The sequence below is a fragment of the Ovis canadensis genome, chromosome 14 (assembly GCF_042477335.2).
Source record: "Ovis canadensis isolate MfBH-ARS-UI-01 breed Bighorn chromosome 14, ARS-UI_OviCan_v2, whole genome shotgun sequence".
NCBI lineage: Eukaryota > Metazoa > Chordata > Mammalia > Artiodactyla > Bovidae > Ovis > Ovis canadensis.
Window position 1 is genome coordinate 24,275,715 of NC_091258.1, and position 8,252 is coordinate 24,283,966.

Consider the following 8,252-nt stretch of genomic DNA (forward strand, 5'->3'; position numbering starts at 1 on the left):
CTCTGACCCTCCTGCTTGCCTCTTGCCAGGACCCTCATGATGACACTGAGCCCATGAGACAAGCCAGGATCTTCTCCCCACCTCCAGGTCCTTAATGACATCCGCAAAGTCCCATTTGTCGTGTAAAGTCACACAGTCACAGGTTCTGGAGGTTGAAACATGCATGTCTTTGCGGGAGATCACTATTCCACTGACCACACACTCTGTATCCACATAGTTGGGGCGGGCAGCCTCTGCCTAATAAGACTGTTGGAATATCATTCATATAACTTCGAGTTTTAAAATAATAACTTCTCTTCCTGCAGATGTCACCAGTACTCACCCCCTTTCTTCCTTTAATGATAGAATGCTTCAGTTTTCACTGGGCTTAAGACTGCTCACTCGACAGCCTCCTTTGCAGCTAGGAATGATCGCATGACTGTGTCTGGCCACCAGAGTGTGAGCAGACACATTGTGTGTCCTTATGTGTGCCCTTAAAAGCACGGGCCCGGGCTACCTTCATCTCTCCCCACTTGCCAGTGTCGGGCTTGTGGACACCTCGGCAGGGGCTGCAGCAACCACTTTGGATCCAGAGATAAAAACCATGTGTTGTAGCTCACAGAATCGCCCTGCTAGTAGTCACCTCCCTCTGGATTGTGAGAGAAATAATGTATTGCTTAAGTGAATGTATTAGGGGTCTCTCTCTCACAGCAGTGCGCCTTGTACCCTGACTCAGACACATGGGCCTGCGTGTCTGAGAGGCTGTCCCACTGCCGATGACTCCAAGGTCTCTGCCGCCCCCCTCCTAGATCTTCCCGCTGCTGAGCTGGTCGCAACTGCAGGCAAGATGATCAGATCCTCCCTGACCTGGGCAGAGAGGGGGGGCTTTTTCCCAAATGCGCGGGCTTGAAGCCAGTAGCCTCAGCATCACCTGGGAGTTTGGTTGGAAATGCAGAGGCTCTGGCTTTCGTTTAGACCTTGCGCCTCAGATTCTGCCTTGAGTACACCCGCAGCTGGGGGTGTGCAATCACTGGAGAAGCTCTGGTCTTAGCATTCCATGCCTCTGTGCTGGCACCCCTTGCTCTCCAAGTCAGTGGACTCCACGCTGTACCCCGTCCCTAGGGTTGCCCACAGGCTAGATGCCTCAGCCCTGCCTGAGCAAGGCGAGACCACATTTGGGGGGTATTGACGGGGCTCTGCACAGGCTGGTTTTCTGAAGTGGAGAGGTATGAAAGGCCTGGCTCAGGGTCGCACCTCCTCTGATGGCCGCCTCGCTGGGGCCCCGTAGGGCATGAGGCCGCAGGGGCAGCACCCCAGGGTGTCAGGAACCCCACCTACTCTTGGCCATCTAGAGGACTCTCCCCCAGTTTCCTTTGCGGAAGGCAGTCTCCTTGGGTGGAGGGGCCTGGAAACTTGTCTCCAGGTGCACTGAGATCATTCATTCGCATTCATGTTGTTTTACGTCGTTTTCATTCATTCGTGAGTGGATAAACGTTTACTCAGTGCCAGGCACTATTCTGCGCGTTGGGAATACTGCAGCGATTGTACACAGGCCTCCCTCATGGGGGTTACAGTTTACTGTGGTTGTGTCTGGGGAAAAGATTTCCAGGCAAAGGGAGCAGCCAGTGCGAAGGCCCTGAGGTCATTGGTGTTGGGAATGTTTAGGGCAGGGTCATGGCTGGCTGGCATGCTGTGGCTGGTGGATAAGCGAAGGCAGCAGGAAGGAGGTGGAGCGATGAGAGGTTTGTGGGGTGACAGGGCTGGTGGGGCAGATGCTACTGGACGCCCTTGCCCATATCGCCTCTCAGCTCCCCAGTGCGATGCATGCCAGTGGCTTCTTACCTGCCGTGTCCCATCTGAGATTTTCTCTGGCCACAGGAGCAAGCCCAGGGTGCAGCAGGGTTCCCCAGAAGAGCCAGAGAGTAGGCTGACCCACTTGGATCTGGCTGAAAGTCCCAGGGCCCAGAAAGCCCCCAGTCCCAGGCAGACAAGGATGGGTGTCACCTTGTGGAGGAGTTGATGTTTGGGGAGCTGCCCTCAGGCAAGGAAGGACGAGCATGGTGTGGGAAGCCTGGGTGCTGCCCCTCTCGTGGGATAGCTCAGAGGCTCGCCCCTAGTCATGGGGCCCCCAGCAGGCCACCCGCTTGGGACCACTCTCTCTCCCATCTTTCCCCTGCCTGCTCCCTTCTGCACCCCTCACCTGCCTTCTGGGAGCACCTCTGGTATATTCTATTTGTCCCGAATCCTTTCTCAGGCTCTCTGCCTGGAGGCCTCAACCTAAAGCCCAGGGCAGAGGGGCTCATATGGGGAGGAGCCAAGCTACCCCTTTGAGTCCCCCTTGCACGTAATGTTTTGGAATTTGAGGGGTGTCCCCATCCCATGGCCTCTCCAGGACTGTGCTAAGCCTGGCTTTGAGTCAGAGTGGATGTCACAGCTAACAGGCTGGAACACCGGTGCCTCCCCAGACACTGAGGTCATCCCAGCTGCCCTGTCCTCACCTCCTCCCCTGCTGACCTTTCACCTGCCCCTCCCCAACAGGAGGCAGCCGAGGTCATAGCTGAGAGTGAGTGACCTGTGTCCTCAGGCCGCAGCCGGGGTTGCTGCCGGGAACCCCGGGCTCTCCTTGCCCGGCTGGCCCCGCTGTGCTGACCCTGGCTGCTGCCTGCGTGGCTGGAGTCTGGGGCCGCGTGGGGCCGCCGGCCTGCCCTGCACTTGCCCCGTCTTGCCCTCGCTGGGCAGTGCCAGTGCTGACCTTGAGTTGCTCTCCTGGCCTCCAGACCTTGGCCTCTTGCATCCTCTTGCCATGCGGTGCCCAGCTCCGCTGATGAACTTCTCAGGTGGCGGCTGCCCTTCCCTGTGCCCTGACCTGTGAGGGCCTGGGCTGAGCCGGCAGACATGGCCAGAGTGGGCTTCCTAGGCCAACCTGGCAGCCCCGGCTGCCCTGGGCTGGAGCCAGGGCCTTCCTCTTGCATCGCATCCCACAGGACGGTGGCTACTCTGGAGCTGTGCAGGACGGGGGCCACGCTGCCCTTCTGCAGCCCCCTGCCAGGCTGCCCCGGACACCGGCACGCTCACAAAGCCCCCCTCACTCTCTTCCAGAAGCCCCTTCTCCCGTGCCTGCTCTCCGTCCTGCCCCCATATCAGCTCATGGGAAGTTCTTTTTCCCCCAGCTAGCTTCACGGTGTTGGCTTTAAGATTCCCTTTTGGTCATGGCATTGAAAGAATGACTCAGTGGTGACGTTGGCAGACCACTTTTTTTCAAAAGGAGGATCCCTTTTCTTTCAGATTAAAGGACTGTTTTTTCTGGCTGTGCCGTGCAACATGTGGGATCCTAGTTCCCTCACCAGGGATTGAACTTGTGTCCTTTGCCTTGGAAGCACCAAGTCTTAACCACTGGATTGCCAGAGAATTCTCCTAAAGGACTCTTCTAGATTCAAAAGACAATCATACCTTTAGCTGACTGTGAGCCTTGAACAAACAAATCCCTTAGCCTTTCTTGATCTTCACCTGTTTCCTTCATAGTAAGTGACCTCATATCCAAAACCGAAATCCTGGCGCTCTCCTCCTTCCTGGAGCCTTTGCAGAGTGAGCCCATGTATTAAGCGCAGGGAGAAAAAGTCCTTTACTGTTCGCCATGTTTTCACTTTATAAGAATAATAAGTAATACTGTTTTTAAGTGTTCACAGTGTGCTGTGCTCACAGCCTCCCTATGAGGTGGTCCAAGTACTCTCCCCATTTTATAGATGGGGAAAGTGAGGCTCAGAAAGGCTAAGTCACTTGCCCAAGGACACCCAGCAGGACTCAAACCTGGATCTTTCCAAGAGCCAGCGGTGCCCTGAGTGACTCATTCCAGGCTGTCTCAAGGTCCCTTGTGGACTCAGCGTTTGTTTTACCCCTCTGTTTTTCTGTGGGTTTTCTCTCTCCAAATCAAAACCGGTTGTTGTTGTTGTTCTGATTAAGTTGGGGCCTGGTTGGACCTCCCCAGAGCTGGAGAAGATGCCTTTCCAGGATAAATGGAAACTGTTTACACAATAGTTGTCAGATGCTTTAGCAGGAAATAAATCATATGGAATAACACTGGAAAAGCTGAAATTAATCTGTGTGGGCAGCTGGGTTTCACCCCCAAATTAGTTCCAGTCCTTTTAAAAAACATTTTCCCCCTCTCTTTTCATGTTTGTTTGTTTCATTTTTTCCCCCCCTTGCATAAATTTTCCAGATCTGGCTTTCAGAGAGGCTGTTGATGAGTCAGACCATTCTGCTTGTCTCAGTGCTAATCAGGGCCACCCTGTCCCCAGTTATCTTCATTCCCGCAAAGTCAGCACAGTGGGGAGGGGGTGGTATCCACATGAGCTGGGGTTCGTGGAGGTTGCCCAGCCCTAGGCTCCAGGTTTAGGGGTCGTCCCTCGAGGGGCTGCAGGCCATCCCGTCAGCCTGAGCCCATCAAGCCCCTCCACACTGGGGTCCCAGACCAGACCTCACACCAGAAGTGGCAAAGCCCAGGAATCTGCATTTTGATGCACAGCTGTTTTTTGACCCCTGCTGCCTAGAGAATCCTGTGGACAGAGGAGCCTGGTGGGCTGCTGTCCATGGGGTTGCGCAGCGTCGGACACGACTGAAGCGACTTAGCATGCATGCATGCTGTGGAGAAGGCAATGGCAACCCACTCCAGTGTTCTTGCCTGGAGAATCCCAGGGACACAGGAGCCTGGTTGGCTGCCGTCTATGGGGTCACACAGGGTCGGACACGACTGAAGCGACTTAGCAGTAGCTCTTGAAGAAAACTTAGACTCTTGTACCACAGTCCTGGGAGCACAGCTGGGAACCGGAGACCTCAGGAAAGTTCTCTGGAAGATTCAGGACCCCACAGTCCCCACCCCAAACCCAGTCCAGTGGGCAGCTCTGCCCATCCAGGGTACAAGCCTCGGAAGGTTTAAGAGCTGAAGAGCTGTGACGACTGTTCCTCTGCAACTCTCGGTTGCTTCAATGTTGACAAGAAGCTTCTGCTTGTATCTACTTCCTTTTCCCTCAAAACATCAAAAGTATAAGCAGAGTTAGGAGCTCTGTCATCCACGTGTCACTGAATGCATTTATAACAGGAGAAACAATGGAAAAACCATTTCTCAGGGGTTTCTAGTGTTTCATCCAGTTATACAGTGAGTCCTTTCCTGAGTTTCCACCATGTACAAGGCATGGACAGTCATGAGCAGCCAGACACACCCTACCCACCTGGGCTGGCAGCCAAGAGACAGACCCTGGGATTTATTGTTTAATGGGGTGTGCGAGAGCTTATAATGGGAGGCAGGCAGTGTTTCTGTGAGCTCTGAGGGATGCGGGGAGCATCCAGACAAAGGCCAAGCACAGGGAAGCATCCCCCGCCTCTTGTGTGAGGAAATGAAGCCTGAGGTCTGGGGAGAAGCCTGAGATGAGGCCTGGTGCACCACGTGGAAGGTTCCGAAACAGCTGCCTGCCTGTCCTCAGAGTGCCCAAGCGAAAGCTGCCTTCTCAGCTGGCCCTTGGCCGCTGAGTGTGGCATTTCTGCCATGTCCCGGCCCCTGTCCCTGCTCCTGTAGGGACATCCTCTTCTCTGCACCCCCAGACCTGCGTCTGCATCCCGAAGGCAGTGTTCCCAATGCCAAGGGCATCAGTGTAGACTGGGAACTAGGCTGACAGCTTCCAGATGTCTGTGGACCCAGCTTGTCTTCTAGAGGGGCCACTCGGCCTTCTGAGGTTTACAAACGGCAGGACCAGTTCCCTGCTGACCCTCGTGAGGCAGGGGCCCCTGCCTGGCCGGTGGATCAGGGCAGTCCCCTGGGGTCCTCATGTGGGTCCTCTCAGCATTTCTTCCCCGATCCCAGCATCTACCCCAATCAGATGCCCAAGCATCTGGATTCTGCCCCAAAAGAGGAATGAATGAAGGCAAATTCCACAAGCCCCAGGGAAGGGGCTCATCAGATTGGTGGAGCTGGTAGGACCCCGGCCATGCCCCTGACGCGAGCATAGCCCCCTGTCACCCCGAGAAGCCCAACCTCCAGGGCCACACCCAGCCCAGACACACTCCCTGTCTGATGCCCACTGAGCCAACAGCAGCCACTCTGATCTCGAGGCTCAGCCAAGAAGGTGGGGTGGGGAGGGCCGGCTCCAGAAAACAGGACCCACAGCCTGTCTTTCCAGAAAGATGTTAGCAGTCCTCCCACCGACTCACTGGGTGGGAGATGCTCACGTGAGTGGTACCGCCCACCTCCACCCTGGGAGGCGCCCAGGCACCACAAACCCAACACACAGATGGCTCATCAGTCTTCCTCCCGAAGCTTCTGGGGGCTCTGTGCTCCAGACGCTGATGAACCCCACTATCCACCCAGGCCTGCACAAGCCAGAGCTACTCCTCCTTTTCCGTTTGTTGGGGGTGGGGCATCCTTCTGAAATCTCAGCACATCCCAAGTTCCCCCACCCCCACCCCTGCCTGCAACCCCTCTGCTGCCACCTCTGAGCAGCACATCCAGCTGGTCTCTCCGGAATTCAGCCTTGCCCACTTTGGTAGGTTTTGTTTAATTTATTGAGGTAAAATCACATAAAATTAACGCTTTTAAAGTGATCACTTTAGTGGCCTTTAGCATGTCCACAGTATTATAAACCACCAGCCCTACACAGTTCCAGAATGTTTCCCTCACCCCAGAGGAAACCCATCCCCAGGAAGCTGTTTCTCCCTCTTTCCATCCCCCCCGCTCCTAGCAGCCACTCACCTACTTTCTGCCCCTGTGGGCTTCTCTCTTCTGGACATTCCACACGAAGGGAGCCACGCGATGTGTGACTTTCAGTGTCTGGCTTCTCTCAGCTGGCACAAGGCTTTCCAGGCTCATCCGTGTTGTTGCTGTTGTCAACGCTTCATTCTCTTTCATGACCAAATCATACCCCACTGTCAGGACAGACCACCCTTAGTTTATCTGTTCACTGGCTCTTGAGCTGTTTCCACCTTTTGCTGTTGGGAATTGTGATGGTGTGAACACGCGTGTAAGAGGGTTTGTTTGCGTCTCTGCTTTCAGTTCCTGCGAGTGTGTGTGGGGGGGCACACACCTGGTCATAAGGGGGTTCTGTGTTAACTTTCTGAGGCACCCACATCTGTCCACGCCTTCTTTGAGGGCAGATCCTGCGTGAGCTTCCTGCTTGAATGCCCAGCATGGAGCAGAGAATTGTACATGAAGTAGATGCTCAGAATTTATCCCTGAGTCCTCAAGACAGAACCAGGAGGCAAGCAGGACAAAGAGGAGTGTTCTGCGACTGTCCAGAGAGGATGGAACTGGGTAAGCTCGGGACACCTTGCTGTTCTTTTTGTTTATTTTTCCTTTGCTGGGTTGTCGTGACTTGTGGAGTCTTTAGTTGTGGCAGGTGGGATCTAGTTCCCCGACCAGGGGTCGAACCCCCACCCCTTACAGAGGAAGCGCAGATTCTTTGCCGCTGAACCACCAGGGAAGACCCTGCCTTGCTGTTCTTCAGACACACCAAGCACGCTGCTGCCCCGGGCCTTTGTAGCTGCTGTGCCCTCTGCCTGGAATGCCCTCTCCGGCGATCTTCCTTGCCACCTTCCCTGCCTACCCCACCCCACCCCCCCGACCGCATCCCCCTTTCTTCCTTACTGGTTTCCCAGATGGCTGTTTAAACCATGTGTTTACTTATCTTCTTGTTCACCTCTCTCCCTATACTGTGAACTCCACAAAGGCAGGGTTGTTCTGTTCTGTCCATTCGCTGCTGAATCCCAGTGCCCAGGAGAGTCTCTGGAGCATAATGGCACTTAATAAATATTTGGTGGAAGAGAAAACTCAGGCGGAGAGGGAGGTGGTGCAGGGAGGGAAGAAAAATGAGGCATCAAGAAAGAAAAGAAGGAAAAAACAAGGTGAGAGAGGGTGGGTAGCTGGAGGCAGGCAAGGAAAGAATCGCGCCTCTTCCGCCCCATTTAGGTCCCCCGAGCCCCTAATGCCATGTAGGAGCAGGTCCCCCCATTGGGTTAGCTCGTGCTCTGAGGCTGTTGGTCAGTTCCCTCCAAGAACCAAGTCTTCTTTTCGAAGCCAGTTGACATTTCCACTTAAAAAGACACTGTCCAGCCCCCAAAAGCCCAGTGCATGCTTCCGGGCTGTTGCTAGCTCAGGTGTGGCCTGGGCTTGGCCAGCTCAAGGCTTTTAACATACTGAGCCTTTAAATGACCCCAGTGTGGCCCATTTTTAGCTATCTCTGGCCCACTTGCCATCTACAAGCCATTTCCCGCCCGCAGTGGGCACTTGG